The following is a 21,307-nucleotide window of genomic DNA, read 5'->3' as shown; positions in this document are numbered from 1 at the left end:
CATGGGCAGCTTGCATGTCTGGAAAGGCACCATCAATGCAGAAAAATATATTCAGGTTCTCGAACAACATATGCTCCCATCCAGATGTCATCTCTTTCAGGGAAGACCCTGCATTTTTCAACAAGATAATGCCAGACCACATTCTGCATCAAGCTCTGGCGTACTGGCTACGGTGGCTCTGTGTTGGTTGAGCTATGTGTAGTCGCACCTTCCGGTGTGTGAACTGTGGCTTTTATTTGTCTCTCTGTGCCCTTCGCTGTTCAGTTCCCTATTGTCACGGTTTATGGCTGTGTAGGCTAGCTACCCTTACACTCATACTGGCTATGGTGGATTCCATGTATGCCAGTTGTTTGTTTGGATGTGCTGGCTGCAGTATATGTGACCTGTGTGTAAACTGTTCCCTGCTGTGCTTCTTGTTACTCTCAGTTTACGAGGGGTTAGCGTTCCCTGTTCTGTGTGTGTCTGTTAGATTATCAGATGACCTTGCTACCCTGCTTTATTATTCTGTATGCTGTAGGTTTGAGGTAAGTCTTTTAAGTGTTTTGGTCCTTGCCTTGTCTGTCTGCTTGACTTGGTGTTTTATACCTAGAGATGTTCTAGGGTCCAAATGACCCTCACTATAACATGACAATTGTAATGCAGAATAAATACATATTTACCAAAACTACTGTTTTTTAAATTATATTACTTGCTTCAAAAATTGCTTTTCAAGTTAAACATTTATTTATGACATTAGTAAAAATAGACTGTCTTTCCTAAAAAACAGAGTTGCAGCTCAGCTGCATTCACTTAAAGGATTAGTGTAGTTTTCTAGATGAGATGTAATAATGCGTGTATTTCCCCTTCTATATATACCTGGTAAATCACAGCCTGGAGCTTCAGATTGCTCATTCAGATGTCTCTGGGGAAATAATGTCAGGCAGAGATAGATGCTCAAGTAAATTACCCAATATGACAATATAAGCAAGAAATATTTAAAAGCTATGTGTTATTAATATTGCATTCTACTCATTTTGGGCAAGAAATCACTCTTTCAATTGGTCTTTATGATAAATGTTCAGCCATTTCCTCTGTGCTGCTGTCAGCCTGTGTGTATTTGCAGACTAGCAGGCTTTCTGTTCACAGTGAGTCCTATCAGATACAATCCCTAATGGCTCACATGTAGCACTTATCTCTGAATACCCGACAGCTCATAAACACGTATTTAAGATCAATTATAATTTGTTTGATAAGAATTGAGCTATATTGAGTGTTTAGGAGCTGACATAAGCCATGAGGGCTTCTGTCTGATGGCACTCATTGTGAACAGAAAGCCTGTTACTCTGCAAACAGAGAGAGCAACATCTATATAGAGAAAAGAGCTGAACATTTTCAATAAAGACCAATTGAAAAAATGATTTGTAGCCCAAAATGAGTAGAATGCAACAATAAAAAAATGTCCCCAAAGGTGTCCATAGCCTTTAGATTTCCCCTCCCAACAAATCCAGTTTGAAATGGCAGGTCCACACCATTTATTTTCCACCTAAACATTAGCAATTTTAAAGGTATGTCAAACTGTCCCTGTTTTTACCCATATATATTTTTTCAAAGTCTATATGTTACATTTGAGTGGCTGCTGCACTGGGCACCCCAGCATGTGCTAGATAAAAAACACATCTTGGGCCTTGAATGTTGTGGCCGAAGACTATTTAACTGATACAGTTGAATTACTGTAGCGGGACGCGAGAGCCAATGGCTCCTTACCCCAACACTCACTCTCAAAGGCCAGAGTACACTATAAGCCTGATGTCTATGAGAGAGTACAACAATGCAGGTGGCCGCACTGACATTATCACACACACCTGTGTCAAATCTCAGGCAGCGCGATAAGGTCATCAGGCAGGCCTGTGCCAAGCTGTAACCATCCAGAAGCCCGAGATTCAGGCCACAGACTTCTGCAGGGAGTCATGTATACTTAATTTAGCTTTTTCTTTCAAACTGGCATTGTGGGAAGATGGTACTGAGGCGCACTATGTAGAGGGAGCACATTATGACCACAAGGGGCCTTTATAAGTCCTGGGTACACTACAGGGGATACTATAAGTACTGGGGGGAACTTCATGGATGTACTTTAATACTGGTGGCACTACAGGGGACATTATACCTACCAGAGCACTAAAGAGGGGCATTATACCTACTGGTGGCACTACAGGGGGCATTACACCTATTGATTGTCCTACAGAGAGCATTAGACTTACTGAAGGTGTTACAGGGGGCATTACAGCTACTGTGATTACAAGAAGGGAGAATTTTAACTACTAGAGGTAGTAAAAGGAGTACAGGAATTCTTTTTTCTTTATATACCTTGAATGGTTGCTGAGCTGTGTGCTGGACACACTGACTAATGAGCTGCCACTCCTGACAGTGTATTGATGTCACACAGGGCAGAGCCAAAACGTCGCCATTGCCACTGAGGTGAATAAAGAGTTTTTTACATTTTTATTTTTATTTTCTGGAGTGCTGCCTTTTTTCTATCTACAATTGTGGGATTGGCTTTTCCCATATGGCTGTGCACCCATATCTGGTTTTGGGCTGTGCTGCCTTTTTTTCATATATATATATATATATATATATATATATATATACACATACACAGTAGATATATAAATATATATAGATAATATAAAAAAAATAAAGAATCTCAGAGGAATTGAATCACTGGTCATGAGAGAGAGGATTTCAGAAGTCCCCTGTCTGGATGGAGGGGTAATGTGTGTGTCAGCCCACTATTGCTTTTGTTGGACCAAGAAGTGAATAGAAACATGGAAGAGCCACACATGGGAGAGAAAGTGATGAACTGAGCAGCTCCATGAATGAAGATGGACCGAACAGCTCCATGAAGGAAGAGAGGCCATGAAGAGAGGCAGAGCAGTCCCACGTGCCCCTGGAGATGGCTGAGTAACCCTTTCCCTCCTGAATTGCAATGCCACATACCCTGTGCCCTTTTCCTTCTGCATTGCAGTGCCACATACCCTGTGTCTGCAATTAACCCTTTTCCTTCAGATTAACCCATGAGGTACCCCTAATACCCCTGCCCTGATTTATCCCTATTCACCCCCGGCCTACATTGTGTTCCCTGTTGTATATCCCTGGCCTGCATAGTATAGTAACCCTTGCAGTGCCACTGTTGTGTTTCCCCATAGGTACAGTATAGAGCTAGGAGGGTGGGCTGCTACCGTAAGTAACGTGTGTGTGTGTGTGTGTGTGTGTGTAAGTAGAGCATTTTTTTTCAATCAGAACTTAACACAAGACAATCTCTACAGCAGAGAACCTAAAATCTTTTGATTGTTGGATTCAACAATTTTCTGATTGCCTTTCACGAATTTCAAACACGTGCTAGCGTCTGCGGGAGAAGTCATCGCATACCATCACTGTGAGAGAACCATCGTCGTTGCAGCTGAACAGAAATCCGTCTGGTCGGGAGAAGGCGTTCCGGATACTACAGAACCTTCTCCATGCAGCACACAAAGGACAAGAAAGGACAGCACCAAAGAAGATGGCCTCTCAACAAAACGTAAGTATGTTTGAAGGGTGGGGGGCGGCGGGTGGTGGGGGAGTGACTTGAGGGGTATACCAATTGCACGCTCTCACATAATTTACTTGGGTATTAAGGTTGGGGCCACTCCCGAGTCCATATATAGACTTAACCCGTTGATAAATAAAATAGTTAAGGAACTACATAGATGGCATGATCTCCCGTTGTCGTTGCTGGGGCTTAATCATCTAATTAAGATGATGTCGGTCTCCAAACTGCTTTATCCCATGCAGACTATCCCCATTCTGTTAAAAACATAAAGACGTCTCTAAAAAGAACTTCTTATGCATGGCAAGAGGCCTAGGATACCAATGAGTTCCTTAATAAAGGGGATTGAACAGGGAGGGGTTGCTTTTCCTGATATCAGGAGCTATAATTTGGCTTGCTTGGCAAGACATGTCTGCGACTGGATAAATGGATCCGGTTTCTACTCAGCCTTGCAGTTAGAAAGGGAATTATGTGCTTCCTGGTCTCTCGTAGCGTTGCTACATTCAAGGTTGCGGGTGATTCCGGTGTGGATTAAGCAGTCTTTGTTGTTCAAAGATACAATAGCTGCGTGGAGGATTCTTCGGAAAAAGTATTGGTTGTCTTACAGGATCTCCAAACATCTTCCTTTATGGAATAATCCTGAATTTGTACAAGGTAATAAGAATAAACTATTTGAGGAGTGGAGGCGGAAAGGGATTGTAAATGTGAAACATCTATTGCATGACACCAAATCTAGATGGTTAACGAGTGCAGAATTGATTGCAAAGTTCTCGCTGTCGCCCTTCCAAATTTCCGATTTCTCGATTTCCACAATCTACACTGACATGAGAAAGGAAGATGGGACTGGGGATAGGAGTATCAGGTTTGGAAAATGGGCCGAGCAGCTGGGAGATGGGGATATGGAACAAAAGATGGTGAAAGGTTGGGAAGTGGTTAGGAGTAGAGTTGAGCGAACACCTGGATGTTCGGGTTCGAGAAGTTCGGCCGAACTTCCCGGAAATGTTCGGGTTCGGGATCCGAACCCGATCCGAACTTCGTCCCGAACCCGAACCCCATTGAAGTCAATGGGGACCCGAACTTTTCGGCACTAAAACGGCTGTAAAACAGCCCAGGAAAGGGCTAGAGGGCTGCAAAAGGCAGCAACATGTAGGTAAATCCCCTGCAAACAAATGTGGATAGGGAAATGAATTAAAATAAAAATTAAATAAATAAAAATTAACCAAAATCAATTGGAGAGAGGTCCCATAGCAGAGAATCTGGCTTCCCGTCACCCACCACTGGAACAGTCCATTCTCAGATATTTAGGCCCCGGCACCCAGGCAGAGGAGAGAGGTCCCGTAACAGAGAATCTGGCTTCATGTCAGCAGAGAATCAGTCTTCATATCATAGCAGAGAATCAGGCTTCACGTCACCCACCACTGCAACAGTCCATTTTCATAAATTTAGGCCCAGCACCCAGGCAGAGGAGAGAGGTCCCGTAACAGAGGATCTGGCTTCATGTAAGCAGAGAATCAGTCTTCATATCATAGCAGAGAATCAGGCTTCACGTCAGCCACCAGTGCAACAGTCCATTGGCATATATTTAGGCCCAGCACACAGGCAGAGGAGAGAGGTCCCGTAACAGACAATCTGGCTTCATGTCAGCAGAGAATCAGTCTTCATATCATAGCAGAGAATCAGGCTTCACGTCAGCCACCAGTGCAACAGTCCATTGGCATATATTTAGGCCCAGCACACAGGCAGAGGAGAGAGGTCCCGTAACAGAGGATCTGGCTTCATGTCAGCAGAGAATTAGTCTGCATGTCATAGCAGAGAATGAGGCTTCACGTCAGCCACCACTGCAACAGTCCATTGGCATATATTTAGGCCCAGCACCCAGGTAGAGGAGAGAGGTCCCGTAACAGACAATCTGGCTTCATGTCAGCAGAGAATCAGTCTGCATGTCATAGCAGAGAATGAGGCTTCACGTCAGCCACCACTGCAACAGTCCATTGTCATAAATTTAGGCCCAGCACCCAGGCAGAGGAGAGAGGTCCCGTAACAGACAATCTGGCTTCATGTCAGCAGAGAATTAGTCTGCATGTCATAGCAGAGAATGAGGCTTCACGTCAGCCACCACTGCAACAGTCCATTGGCATATATTTAGGCCCAGCACCCAGGCAGAGGAGAGAGGTCCCGTAACAGAGGATCTGGCTTCATGTCAGCAGAGAATCAGTCTGCATGTCATAGCAGAGAATCAGGCTTCACGTCACCCACCACTGCAACAGTCCATTGTCATAAATTTAGGCCCAGCACCCAGGCAGAGGAGAGAGGTGCCGTAACAGACAATCTGGCTTCATGTCAGCAGAGAATCAGTCTTCATGTCATAGCAGAGAATCAGGCTTCACGTCACCCACCACTGTAAGAGTCCATTTTCATACATTTAGGCCCAGCACCCAGGCAGAGGAGAGAGGTCCCGTAACAGAGGATCTGGCTTCATGTCAGCAGAGAATCAGTCTGCATGTCATAGCAGAGAATCAGGCTTCACGTCACCCACCACTGCAACAGTCCATTGTCATAAATTTAGGCCCAGCACCCAGGCAGAGGAGAGAGGTCCCGTAACAGACAATCTGGCTTCATGTCAGCAGAGAATTAGTCTGCATGTCATAGCAGAAAATGAGGCTTCACGTCAGCCACCACTGCAACAGTCCATTGGCATATATTTAGGCCCAGCACCCAGGCAGAGGAGAGAGGTCCCGTAACAGACAATCTGGCTTCATGTCAGCAGAGAATCAGTCTTCATGTCATAGCAGAGAATCAGGCTTCACGTCACCCACCACTGCAACAGTCCATTGTCATAAATTTGGGCCCAGCACCCAGGCAGAGGAGAGAGGTCCCGTAACAGAGGATCTGGCTTCATGTCAGCAGAGAATCAGTCTGCATGTCATAGCAGAGAATCAGGCTTCACGTCACCCAACATTGGAACAGTCCATTGGCATATATTTAGGCCCCGGCACCCAGACAGAGGAGAGGTTCATTCAACTTTGGGTAGCCTCGCAATATAATGGTAAAATGAAAATAAAAATAGGATTGAATGAGGAAGTGCCCTGGAGTCCAATAATATATGGTTAAGGGGAGGTAGTTAATGTCTAATCTGGACAAGGGACGGACAGATCCTGTGGTATCCATGCCTGGTTCATTTTTATGAACGTCAGCTTGTCCACATTGGCTGTAGACAGGCGGCTGAGTTTGTCTGTAATGACGCCCCCTGCCGTGCTGAATACACGTTCAGACAAAACGCTGGCCGCCGGGCAGGCCAGCACCTCCAAGGCATAAAAGGCTAGCTCTGGCCACGTGGACAATTTAGAGACCCAGAAGTTGAATGGGGCCGAACCATCAGTCAGTACGTGGAGGGGTGTGCACATGTACTGTTCCACCATGTTAGTGAAATGTTGCCTCCTGCTAACACGTTGCGTATCAGGTGGTGGTGCAGTTAGCTGTGGCGTGTTGACAAAAGTTTTCCACATCTCTGCCATGCTAACCCTGCCCTCAGAGGAGCTGGCCGTGACACAGCTGCCTTGGCGACCTCTTGCTCCTCCTCTGCCTTGGCCTTGGGCTTCCACTTGTTCCCCTGTGACATTTGGGAATGCTCTCAGTAGCGCGTCTACCAACGGGCGCTTGTACTCGCGCATCTTCCTATCACGCTCCAGTGCAGGAAGTAAGGTGGGCACATTGTCTTTGTAGCGTGGATCCAGCAGGGTGGCAACCCAGTAGTCCGCACAGGTTAAAATGTGGGCAACTCTGCTGTCGTTGCGCAGGCACTGCAGCATGTAGTCGCTCATGTGTGCCAGGCTGCCCAGGGGTAAGGACAAGCTGTCCTCTGTGGGAGGCGTATCGTCATTGTCCTGCCTTTCCCCCCAGCCACGCACCAGTGATGGACCCGAGCTGCGTTGGGTGCCACCCCACTGTGACCATGCTTCATCCTCATCCTCCTCCACCTCCTCCTCATCCTCGTCCTCCTCGTCCTCCAGTAGTGGGCCCTGGCTGGCCACATTTGTACCTGGCCTCTGCTGTTGCCAAAAACCTCCCTCTGAGTCACTTTGAAGAGACTGGCCTGAAAGTGCTAAAAATGACCCCTCTTCCTCCTCCTCCTCCTCCTGGGCCACCTCCTCTTCCATCATCGCCCTAAGTGTTTTCTCAAGGAGACATAGAAGTGGTATTGTAACGCTGATAACGGCGTCATCGCCACTAGCCATGTTGGTGGAGTACTCGAAACAGCGCAACAGGGCACACAGGTCTCGCATGGAGGCCCAGTCATTGGTGGTGAAGTGGTGCTGTTCTGTAGTGCGACTGACCCGTGCGTGCTGCAGCTGAAACTCCACTATGGCCTGCTGCTGCTCGCACAGTCTGTCCAGCATGTGCAAGGTGGAGTTCCACCTGGTGGGCACGTCGCATATGAGGCGGTGAGCGGGAAGGCCGAAGTTACGCTGTAGCGCAGACAGGCGAGCAGCAGCAGGATGTGAACGCCGGAAGCGCGAACAGACGGCCCGCACTTTATGCAGCAGCTCTGACATGTCGGGGTAGTTGTGAATGTACTTCTACACCACCAAATTCAGCACATGCGCCAAGCAAGGGATGTGCATCAAATTGGCTAGTCCCAGACCTGCAACGAGATTTCGCCCATTATCGCACACCACCAGGCCGGGCTTGAGGCTCACCGGCAGCAACCACTCGTTGGTCTGTTGTTCTATACCCCGCCACAACTCCTGTGCGGTGTGGGGCCTGTCCCCCAAACATATGAGTTTCAGAATGGCCTGCTGACGTTTACCCCGGGCTGTGCTGAAGTTGGTGGTGAAGGTGTGTGGCTGACTGGATGAGCAGGTGGAAGAAGAGGAGGAGGAAGCTGAGTAGGAGGAGGTGGCAACAGGAGGCAAAGAATGTTGCCCTGCGATCCTTGGCGGCGGAAGGACGTGCGCCAAACAGCTCTCCGCCTGGGGCCCAGCCGCCACTACATTTACCCAGTGTGCAGTTAGGGAGATATAGCGTCCCTGGCCGTGCTTACTGGTCCACGTATCTGTGGTTAGGTGGACCTTGCCACAGATGGCGTTTCGCAGTGCACACTTGATTTTATCGGATACTTGGTTGTGCAGGGAAGGCACGGCTCTCTTGGAGAAGTAGTGCCGGCTGGGAACTACATACTGTGAGACAGCAAGCGACATGAGCTGTTTGAAGCTGTCTGTGTCCACCAGCCTAAATGACAGCATTTCATAGGCCAGTAGTTTAGAAATGCTGGCATTCAGGGCCAGGGATCGAGGGTGGCTAGGTGGGAATTTACGCTTTCTCTCAAATGTTTGTGAGATGGAGAGCTGAACGCTGCCGTGTGACATGGTTGAGATGCTTGGTGACGCAAGTGCTGGTGTTGGTGGTACATCCCATGTTTGCTGGGCAGCATGTGCCAACGTTCCTCCAGAGGCGGAGGAAGAGGCCGAGGCGGCGGCATCAGCAGAAGAGGCCGAGGCAGCAGCAGCAGAAGAGGTAGCAGGGGGAGCCTGAGTGACTTCCTTGTTTTTAAGGTGTTTATTCCACTGCAGTTCATGCTTTGCATGCAGGTGCCTGGTCATGCAGGTTGTGCTAAGGTTCAGAACGGTAATGCCTCGCTTCAGGCTCTGATGGCACAGCGTGCAAACCACTCGGGTCTTGTCGTCAGCACATTGTTTGAAGAAGTGCCATGCCAGGGAACTCCTTGAAGCTGCCTTTGGGGTGCTCGGTCCCAGATGGCGGCGGCCAGTAGCAGGTGGAGTCTCTTGGCGGCGGGTGTTCTGCTTTTGCCCACTGCTCCCTCTTTTGCTACGCTGTTGGCAAGGTCTCACCACTGCCTCTTCCTCAGAACTGTGAAAGTCAGTGCCACAACCTTCATTCCATGTGGGGTCTAGGACCTCATCGTCCCCTGCATTGTCTTCCACCCAGTCTTGATCCCTGACCTCCTGTTCAGTCTGCACACTGCAGAAAGACGCAGCAGTTGGCACCTGCTTTTCGTCATCATCAGAGACGTGCTGAGGTGGTATTCCCATGTCCTCATCATCAGGAAACATAAGTGGTTGTGCGTCAGTGCAGTCTATGTCTTCCACCGCTGGGGAAGGGCTAGGTGGATGCCCTTTGGAAACCCTGCCAGCGGAGTCTTCAAACAGCATAAGAGACTGCTACATAACTTGAGGCTCAGACAGTTTCCCTGGTATGCATGGGGGTGATGTGACAGACTGATGGGCTTGGTTTTCAGGCGCCATCTGTGCGCTTTCTGCAGAAGGCTGGGTGGGAGATAATGTGAACGTGCTGGATCCACTGTCGGCCACCCAATTGACTAATGCCTGTACCTGCTCAGGCCTTACCATCCTTAGAACGGCATTGGGCCCCACCAAATATCACTGTAAATTATGGCGGCTACTGGGACCTGAGGTAGTTGGTACACTAGGACGTGTGGCTGTGGCAGAACGGCCACGTCCTCTCCCAGCACCAGAGGGTCCACTAACACCACCACGACCATGTCCGCGTCCACGTCCCTTACTAAATGTTTTCCTCATTGTTACCGTTCACCACAATAAGAAAAATACTATTTGGCCCAATGTATTGAATTCAAATTCAGGCCTTTTTTTACAGACACCTAACACTATCTGGCTATCTATTCTACACCACCAAATTCAGCACACGCATACCTGTCATCCAGCGCCTAAATACTAGGCCTCAAATTTATATTCAGCTAAATCGGTTGTTACTGCTGTGCCTTTATTAGTGTAATACGGTACGTATTACACTAATAAAGGCACAGCAGTAACAACCGATTTAGCTGAATATAAATTTGAGGCCTAGTATTTAGGCGCTGGATGACAGGTATGCGTTTACGGACAGAATTAGACTTGGAATTGCACAGTAGCGTGTGTGTGAAGTTATTGAGAATGACCCTATCTGCACCTTGAATCTTATATACCCTTTTAATGAATAGATTCAAAGTAGCCCTGATACAGCAGAAACCACTAATTTAGGAAATTGCTAAGTTGGGAATTGTATTTCAACCCTGAACAAAAATATATCCTTTGCCAGACAGCAGACAGTATTACAATTGGCTGGCCACAGCTGAAACACCAGATTTAGGGTACTGCTATTTTGGCAATTGTATTTCACCCCTTAATAAAATAGCAAGCACAGCCAAGCCCCTGATGTAGGATATAGCCAAAAAATAACCCTACTATTGATGGTTAAATGCACTAGGTGACAGCTTGCCCCTGATGTGGGATATAGCCAAACAATAACCACACTATTGATGGTTAAATGCACTTGGTGACAGCTTGCCCCTGATGTAGGATATAGCCAAAAAATAACCACACTATTGATGGTTAAATGCACTTGGTGACAGCTTGAACCTGATGTAGGATATAGCCAAAAAATATCCACACTATTGATGGTTAAATGCACTTGGTGACAGCTTGCCCCATATGTAGGATATAGCCAAAAAATAACCACACTATTGATGGTTAAATGCACTTGGTGACAGCTTGCCCCATATGTAGGATATAGCCAAAAAATAACCACACTATTGAGGGTTAAATGCACTTGGTGACAGCTTGCCCTATATGTAGGATATAGCCAAAAAATAACCACATTATTGAGGGTTAAATGCACTTGGTAACAGCTTGCCCCATATGTAGGATATAGCCAAAAAATAACCACACTATTGATGGTTAAATGCACTTGGTGACAGCTTGACCCTGATGAAGGATATAGGCAAAAAATAACCACACTATTGATGGTTAAATGTACTTGGTGGCAGCCTGTGCTGGCGCACCACAAGACACAAAATGGCTGCCGATCACCCCAGAAAAAAGTGAATGAAAAACGCTCTGGGCAGCCTAAAAACAGTGAGCAATTGAATAGCAGCAGTTCAATGATCCACAGCTGTAGATCGATCACTGAATTAAGTCTTTTGGAGGAGTTAATCACTGTCTAATCTCGCCCTAACGTCGCAGCTGCAACCTCTCCCTACACTGATCAGAGCAGAGTGACGTGCGGCGCTACGTGAGTCCAGCTTAAATAGAGGCTGGGTCACATGCTGCACTGGCCAATCACAGCCATGCCAATAGTAGGCATGGCTGTGACGGCCTCTTGGGGCAAGTAGTATGACGCTTGTTGATTGGCTGCTTTGCAGCCTTTCAAAAAGCGCCAAGAAAGCGACGAACACCGAACCCGAACCCGGACTTTTACTAAAATGTTCGGGTTCGGGTCCGTGTCACGGACACCCCAAAATTCGGTACGAACCCGAACTATACAGTTCGGGTTCACTCATCCCTAACAGGGAGGTTGACACTGTAGTAGAGAGGGATTCTTGCAAATCCAGGAGGATACGTGCCGCAACTTTTAGAGCTAGTAGCTTGTAGTTCACTGCGAACTCTTCAGTTTGATCTAGCTCCTCTCCAGCTTCCTCTTCTGGTTGTATCGGTGGCGTCTCTGTGAGAGCCGAGTGAGAGGCGAGATCCGCCATGTTTCGCGCCACTTACTGAGATCTGGTAACCTTCAGTGGCCCTTTCTGTTTGTTCCTGCTCCCCATCGTAACTAGAAACCGGTCCATATGAAACCGGGAGGACTCTGTGTGCGATAGGCCCAGACCTTGAGCTCCGTCAAGTCCGGTAAGTCAGGGAGTCAGGCTTGCCAAATGTGGGCTTTTGCGGAGCTTCACTCAGCATGACTTGCCAAGTTGGCGCCGGAACCGGAAGTCTTAACGATATTTTTAAGTACTACGCATATCCCATGCCCTGGGTGGATGAGCAATTTGACAGGTTAGGACAAGCGCGGTACTTTTCTGTTTTGTACCTCACGAAAGGGTACTGGCAGTTGCCCTTAACGGAGGCTGCCAAAGATAAAACTGCATTTGTCACACCTAAGGGGCTGTATCAGTATAAGGTGTTACCCTTTGGTCTGCATGGCGCCTGTTGGAAGTCATTATAAGTTTTTATACAAGTTGATAGACTTTGATGGACTTGGATGTGTTGGTGGGGGAGCAATGGACTACTGTCATCCTGGTGTAAATAGCAATGTCAATAGGCCTAACATCTGAATAAGCCTGAACATCTTGTTTTTATCCTGTCGTAAACAGCATCTGAATAAGACTCACTCTGCGGTCCAGCTCCCACCAAACCATCTTGATTGGGTTCAGGTCCGGTGACTGTGGAGGCCAGGTCATCTGGCGCAGCACTCCGTCACTCTCCTTCATGGTCAAATAGCCCTTACACAGCCTGGAGGTGTGTTTGGGGTCATTGTCCTGTTGGAAAATAAATGATGGTCCAACTAAACGCAAACCGTATGGAATATCATGCCGCTGCAAGATGCTGTGGTAGCCATGCTGGTTCAGTATGCCTTTAATTTAGAATAAATCCCCAACAGTGTCACCAGCAAAGCACCCCCACACCATCACACCTCCTCCTCCATGCTTCACGGTGGGAACCAGGCATTTAGAGTCCATCCGTTCACCTTTTCTGCGTCGCACAAAGACACGGTGGTTGGAACCAAAGATCTCAAATGTGGACTCATCAGACCAAAGCACAGATTTCCACTGGTCTTATGTCCATTCCTTGTGTTCTTTAGCCCAAACAAGTCTCTTCTGCTTGTTGCCTGTCCTTAGCAGTGGTTTCCTAGCAGATATTCTACCATGAAGGCCTGATTCACATATTTTCAGTTGTTTCACACTTTTTTGTTATGTATATAATTCCACATGTGTTAATTCATAGTTTTGATGCCTTCAGTGTGAATCTACAATTTTCATAGTCATGAAAATAAAGAAAACTCTTTGAATGAGAAGGTGTGTCCAAACTTTTGGTCTGTACTGTATATATACACTAGATCAATGGTAGTTAGTTAGATATATATTGATTATTGGGAAGCTAGTACTAGGATTTATTAGTGATGTTTATATTCTTTTCAGGTATAGGACATTAAAGGAAGGTTTGCTTTATACTCTGTTATCCATTTATCTTGTAACCTTTTACTTGACTTTTATTAATTAAATAAGCCATTGCTTAAATCCAGATTCCTCATCTTTCAAAGACCATGCAAGGATAGTGAACAGAATTTCTTGGATACAACAGTGCCCCCACCACTTTTCAGCAACTTATGGACATTGTGCTTCGGCTTACCTGGACGATATTGTCATCCACAGTACCGACTGGGAAAGTCACCTACCCAAAGTGCAGGCTGTAGTGAACTCCCTTCAGAAGGCTGGACTAACCGCTAACCCGAAAAAATGCTCAATAGGGTTAGAGGAGACTAAGTACCTGGGGTATGTCATTTGCCATGGAGTTATCAAACCCCAAGTAAACAAAATAAAGGCGATAAGAATGGTGGGCTATGACATGAGGTTTGTTACCCACTTTGCTACGGTGGCCGCGCCATTGACAGAGCTCTTAAAGGGACACAAGTCAGTGATGGTTCGCTGGTATGATCGGGCGGAAGAGGCTTGCTCCGCTTTGAAGTCGGCCCTGTGTGGGATCACGGTTTTGGTGACTCTTGACTTCAAAAAGGAGTTTATAGTACAGACTGATGCCTCCGAAGTAGGCCTCAGTACTGTACTGTGTCAGAAAGTCAACGGGGAGGAGCATCCCGTTGTCTTCCTCAGCCGTAAGCTCACCCCAGCTGAGAAAAGGTATAGTATAGTGGAGAGAGAGTGCCTGGCCATCAAGTGGGCACTCCAGTCTCTCCGCTATTATTTGTTGGGGAGAATATTCTGCCTGGTGACCACTCCCCTCTCAAGTGGATGAGCCTGGCCAAAGACAGAAATTCCCGGGTCACCCGATGCTTTCTGTCCTTACAAAACTTTAAGTTTTCGGTGGAACACAGGGCAAGCCGGTTACAGAGAAACGCGGATGACCTGTCCCGGGTACACTGTCTGGCGTGTGTTCACACCGTAGGATATGAAAGAAAGAAGGTTTGAGGGTTAGTCGGATCTGATGAAATTGACTCCAACGGATCTGAAAAACTTGAGGCGCCAGAGGGTTGTAGGAGTAGTATGGAAAAGACAGAATAGTAGATAGGCTGCTCAGGGGTTTGTCAAGCAGACTAGTGTGTCCACATGCGTAGGATTAATGGGGTGGAAGAAAATCGGAGGACTGGTGGGTATTTGTTTCCCCTCCAATCTGCCTATTTCTGGAAACCCGTTGCAAGCGCCAATAGGAAGGTATTTTAGTATTGAATATGTTTTTATAAAATATAGAATATACATATACAGGTCCTTCTCAAAAAATTTGCATATTGTGATAAAGTTCATTATTTTCTGTAATGTACTGATAAACATTAGACTTTCATATATTTTAGATTCATTACACACAACTGAAATAGTTCAAGCCTTTTATTGTTTTAATATTGATGATTTTGGCATACAGCTCATGAAAACCCAAATTTCCTATCTCAAAAAAATAGCATATTTCATCCGACCAATAAAAGAAAAGTGTTTTTAATACAAAAAAAGTCAACCTTCAAATAATTATGTTCAGTTATGCACTCAATACTTGGTCGGGAATCCTTTTGCAGAAATGACTGCTTCAATGCGGCGATGGCATGGAGGCAATCAGCCTGTGGCACTGCTGAGGTGTTATGGAGGTCCAGGATGCTTCGATAGCGGCCTTAAGCTCATCCAGAGTGTTGGGTCTTGCGTCTCTCAACTTTCTCTTCCCAATATCCCACAGATTCTCTATGGGGTTCAGGTCAGGAGAGTTGGCAGGCCAATTGAGCACAGTAATACCATGGTCAGTAAACCATTTACCAGTGGTTTTGGCACTGTGAGCAGGTGCCAGGTCGTGCTGAAAAATGACATCTTCATCTCCATAAAGCTTTTCAGCAGATGGAAGCATGAAGTGCTCCAAAATCTCCTGATAGCTAGCTGCATTGACCCTGCCCTTGATAAAACACAGTGGACCAACACCAGCAGCTGACATGGCACCCCAGACCATCACTGACTGTGAGTACTTGACTCTGGACTTCAGGCATTTTGGCATTTCCCTCTCCCCAGTCTTCCTCCAGATTCTGGCACCTTGATTTCCGAATGACATGCAATAGTCCAGTGCTGCTTCTCTGTAGCCCAGGTCAGGCGCTTCTTCCGCTGTTTCTGGTTCAAAAGTGGCTTGACCTGGGGAATGCGGCACCTGTAGCCCATTTCCTGCACACGCCTGTACACGGTGGCTCTGGATGTTTCTACTCCAGACTCAGTCCACTGCTTCCGCAGGTCCCCCAAGGTCTGGAATCGGTCCTTCTCCACAATCTTCCTCAGGGTCCGGTCACCTCTTCTCGTTGTGCAGCGTTTTCTGCCACACTTTTTCCTTCCCACAGACTTCCCACTGAGGTGCCTTGATACAGCACTCTGGGAACAGCCTATTCCTTCAGAAATTTCTTTCTGTGTCTTACCCTCTTGCTTGAGGGTGTCAATGATGACCTTCTGGACAGCAGTCAGGTCGGCAGTCTTACCCATGATTGCGGTTTTGAGTAATGAACCAGGCTGGGAGTTTTTAAAAGCCTCAGGAATCTTTTGCAGGTGTTTAGAGTTAATTAGTTGATTCAGATGATTAGGTTAATAGCTCGTTTAGAGAACCTTTTCATGATATGCTAATTTTTTTAGATAGGAATTTGGGGTTTTCATGAGCTGCATGCCAAAATCATCAATATTAAAACAATAAAAGGCTTGAACTACTTCAGTTGGTGTGTAATGAATCTAAAATATATGAAAGTCTAATGTTTATCAGTACATTACAGAAAATAATGAACTTTATCACAATATGCTAATTTTTTTAGAAGGACCTGTATATGAGATCTTTACACAAGCTGACAGAGAAAGAAAAAAAAGATACACCCACTTTCAAAATCTCTGCTCGCTGTCATCGAATTACAATATCCAGGGCCAAAGGTTCCTCTTTCAAGGGCAGTTTATACAGCTGCTCAGCTTATTGCAAGGTATCCAACCTAGGCAACTCTCTGTGAACTGAATACAATAGCACAAATTTCCTATGTTCCGGTAGTTACCGAAGCAGCGTAGCTTGTTCTGCTATGCTGTTTTTGCACAGGTCCCATTCACCACAATGGGAGTTACAGAAACAGTGGAGTGCTGGCCCGCTCAGCTGTTTCAGTAAGCCCGGTCATAAACCCTTTAGCCTTTTCTATGCAAGACTGGAAATGCCCTTAATGATGAATTTTTTTTTTTAGATCAGGTTAAAAAACAATACATAAATGGAAAATAAGAGGCCAATATATTTAGCTCTAAGTAGAGTTAAGTCTTAAGCGCCAGTTAATTAGTTATAAAGAAAGAAGAAAATCTGACCCTTTCAAACAAATCGATATCAAGTCAGTGATGTTCTCCCAGCTAAACATGTAATTACAATGCAGACTATTTAGCTGTATGTTGTATTAACCCCTGTTGCTAGTACTGGTTGAGGCATGATTTAGTGTTTGATCTCTTATCTTGCACACCCCCCAAAAAAAAAGAAAGTTAAGCATTTTGTGCATATTTATTTTATCAACCTAGTAAGCTGCGCTTGAAATTCTTATGCTCTTTTCTGGCCTAGGAACAGAATATTGGATTTCCCACATCTGATATATTCCAGACACCGCTAGCGCCCAACAGATCCCGTTCACTATAATGGGGTTCGCCAGGTGTCCGGCATTCTGTCAGAGAAAATACTGCTGCTTTGAACGCTGATCTGCTCCACGGTGCAAGCGCTGAGCCGACACAGGCAGGCATGAGCACAAATAACTGTGTGAGCGGCAGTTACTTACATATAGGCTGGTACAGGGGGAATATGAGCTTATTCAGATAATCCACATGTACATGTTTTGTAAACCAGAAGCTTCACATGACCACATTAATCATTGGCTCCACTGCTTTACATGGACACCTGTCAATCAAAAGGGAGGGGGCGTGCACAGAGTACAGGGATGTTGTGTGAGCGGTGCACCAAGGGCTTAGGCCCAGCTCCTTGGTGCTCAAAATGTCTAATTTGCATAAATATAAAAACAAAGAAATCTCAGTTGCAGTGCAACCTACAGGAAAAAGAAAGGTATCATTTTACTCAGCATGATCAATCCTACCAGGCATTGTGCTGTTTTCATTGGTGTGCATGGAGAAGCAGGAGCGGAGACCAGGAGTAGCACCGGGAGCGGAGTAAGTAAATTACCTGTGAGGGGCCCGGCACATGGGGGGATGTTTCTGAAATTGGATAACCTCTTTAAGGATGCAGCAATATCTGTGTTTACATTATTTACATGAAGAAACATGAAGGCAGTACTACATGTATATGTATCTACACCTTGTGCTTGGATGGAGACAGGGAGGCAGTGCTGTTTGGCCTTGTATCATTTTGTATAATAGACAATGTACTAAAATCTAAGCACAGAGTTGGTGATTACTTTGATGTCACCTGGATTGTTGCCATGCAGCACAAACCCTTCCACCAATAATGCAAAAAAGGAAATGCTATGAACAGGTGGGAGGGGTGTAAATAGGGGGGCGGAGCCTGATGGCAGAGCATGGTGGACACGCGCTAGTGTGCTCCCACCACACGGACCTGTACAGAAGCTTTTAAAATAGCTTACACAGCTTCAAAATGATCAAGATAGGCAGGGATAAAGCCAAAGATCAGAGGGACGCCAGAAGACCCAACCACAGAAGCTCTGACTTGGAGAAATTCTTCACCAAGCCAGCAGCCATATCGGGAGCCTGCACGCACAAATTGGCGCTTGAGGGGAGGGAGGAGAGCTCCATAGACTCAGAAGCAGACAGCTTATCTGACTCCACAGTGGCCAGTGCGACAGGAGAGCACCCACTGATCTCTAAGAAGTTCCTAAAACAAGCACTGGCTTAAGCCATACAGCCAGTCATGAGCGAACTGGCTGAGATTAAAAGTGATATCAAGCACCTCGGACACAGAGTGGAGTCCTTGGAGACTACTCAGGCAGCTATTATATTGTATAACATTGCGCTGGGTAGGAGAAGCTCTACACAGGCTGACTCTCTCAATGCAGCATTTGCTTTAATAGAGGATCAAGAAAATCGCAGCAGGCGGAAGAATGTCCGAATACGTGGGGTCCCTGAGACTGACCAGATCAAATTCCAGTCGCAGTGGCGGCCACCTTTACCAACTCCCAAAGACTATACTTTTTTCTCCAATGCGCACAACACATTTCAGAGGTTGGATTATACTTTCATATCCGAGACACATAGAATTACTACAGTCATCCACTATAGAGCCAATAATAATTTCGGATCATGCCCCTGTAAGGGTAACTTTCTGCCTCAAAAATATGCCAATCAGAACATGGACCTGGCAGCTGAATGAGATGCTATTAGATAAAGAATCAGACTTGTGGCCGCTGCAGCAGAAACTCTCTCTCTTCTTTAAAGAAAACTTACCTGAAGATACATCAAATGGAACTAATAGCATTGGGATGCAGAATCAAAATGGAGAATCAAAAACTACTGAACTCCCTACTATCTCAAATAAGCACGATAGAAATCTTACACAAGAGGTCTGGGGTTACGCGGGCACAGACAGAACTGACTCACCTAAGGAGACAGCTGAAGGATTTACCGAATATCCAGTCGGCCAAAGCCTACCAATACGCTACATTTTAATTTTATGTACATGGGGATAAGGGTACTACACTCATGACTCGTCTCATCAAAAAACGTCAGAACGCTACCCACATCCAGGCAATTAAAAAAAACGGATTCAAACAGGGTCGCGAGAACTTCTGAGATTGCCAAGGCCTTTCAGTTTATGGCCAGCTTTATAACCTTAAGAGGAGACCGGGGGGCTTAACCTGGGAAAATTGTAAGGCCATTGATAACTTTCTGGATCGGGTGTCGCTCAAAACACTCAGTCTAGAAAATAGCGCATTCTTAACACAACCGGTCACTGAAGATGAAGTGGCTAAGATTATTAAATTGATGGCCTGCCAGTAGGCTATTATAGGAAATTCCTTCCCCATATAGCAGAATGGTGTAGCGCTACATCCCCAATCTCTAGAAGCAATAGTAACAATACTGCCAAAGGAGGGAAAGGATCTGGGACAATGCGGAAGTTACAGACCCATCTCGCTGTTAAATGTAGATGTCAAAATTTGGGCTAAATTACTGGCGTCCAGATTGTATCAGATCTTGCCCACTCTGATCAATCCTGAACAGGCGGGGTTTATGCCAAGGAAGAGAGGGAAACCACAACTCCTGCAAAGTCCTCAATGCCATTTTAAACGCTAAAAATTCGAGTCAGCCCTTGGTCCTATTGGGGGTGGATGCTGAAAAGGCATTTGACAGAGTTGGCTGGGAATTTATGCAGAAAGCTTTGCTGAGATTTGGCATTCCAGCCGACTCTGTCAAAGCCATATTGTCACTATATACATCCCCTAGTGAAAGAGTAAGCGTAAATGGCACGCTATCCCCAACTTTTCCTATTACGAATGGGACGAGGCAGGGATGCCCTCTGTCCCCTTCTCTATTTGTCATGGTAATAGAGACACTGTTGCAGGCAATCAGAGTGCACCCCTGCATTAAAGGTCTGTATTTGCCCGAACCTTTGCCTGATTATAACACTGCAGCTTTTGCAGATGACTTACTCACCCTTGTCACTAATCCTCTGAAGGCTTTCCCACCATCAGGGGCGGTGCTTCCATAGAGGCAAGAGGAGCAATTGCCCCCGGGCCCCCGAGTCCTTAGGGGCCCCCAAGCCCACCACCCGACACCGGCAGGTCACAGGGAGATGAACGCTTTCATTGTGGAAGCGTTCATCTCAATAGTCATCTGTATTGCCGTCCTCAGGACAGCGATACAGATGCCTGTGCTGTGGGTCAGGGGAGGGAGAGGGGTCTCCCTTCCCTTTTCCTCTGATAGGCTGCGGGCCTTGTGCCGGCAGCATATCAGAGGCCGGTGCAGGAGGCGCGATGATGTCATCACGCCACCTGAACCATACAGCGCGGGACACAGGCCAAAAGAGGCCTGCATCGCATCGCTGCCATGGAGGTAAGAATAAGTGTTTTTTTGTTTTGCTTTGTTTTTTAATACTGGACTTTTACTGCCACATGGGGGGAGTGGGAGGCACTTGATCCTGGCACATGGGGGGGGGGGGGGGGTTGGCACTTTATCCTGGCACATGGGGGGTTGGCACTTGTTACTGGCACATGGGGGTTGGCACTTGTTACTGGCACATGGGGGGTTGGCACTTGATACTGGCACATGGAGGGTTTGACACTTGATACTGGCACATGGGGGGGTTTGGCACTTGATACTGGCACATGGGGGGTTGGCACTTGATACTGGCACATGGGGGGAGGCACTTGATACTGGCACATGGGGGGTTGGCACTTGATACTGGCACATGGGGTGAGGCACTTGATACTGGCACATGGCACTTGATACTGGCACATGGGGGGTTTGGCACTTGTTACTGGCACATGGGGGGCATGAAGAGGCACTTGGTACTGGCACATGGGGGGTGGAAGAGAGGCACATGATACTGGTACATTATTTTGGGGCACTATGGGGGCTTCTACTGAGGCCACAAAGAAGGGGTATTTTATATGGGGGTCTCTGTTTTTGAGGCTCACCAATGGTTCACATCTTGTGGTGAACCCTCTGTATTCACTCTGGTGAAGTCTTCTCTTGACTGTTGACTTTGACACACATACACCTACCTCCTGGAGAGTGTTCTTGATCTGACTAACTGTTGTGAAGGGTGTTCCCTCTTCACT

The sequence above is a fragment of the Bufo gargarizans genome, chromosome 6, assembly GCF_014858855.1.
Source record: "Bufo gargarizans isolate SCDJY-AF-19 chromosome 6, ASM1485885v1, whole genome shotgun sequence".
NCBI lineage: Eukaryota > Metazoa > Chordata > Amphibia > Anura > Bufonidae > Bufo > Bufo gargarizans.
This window is presented reverse-complemented; position numbering follows the sequence as displayed.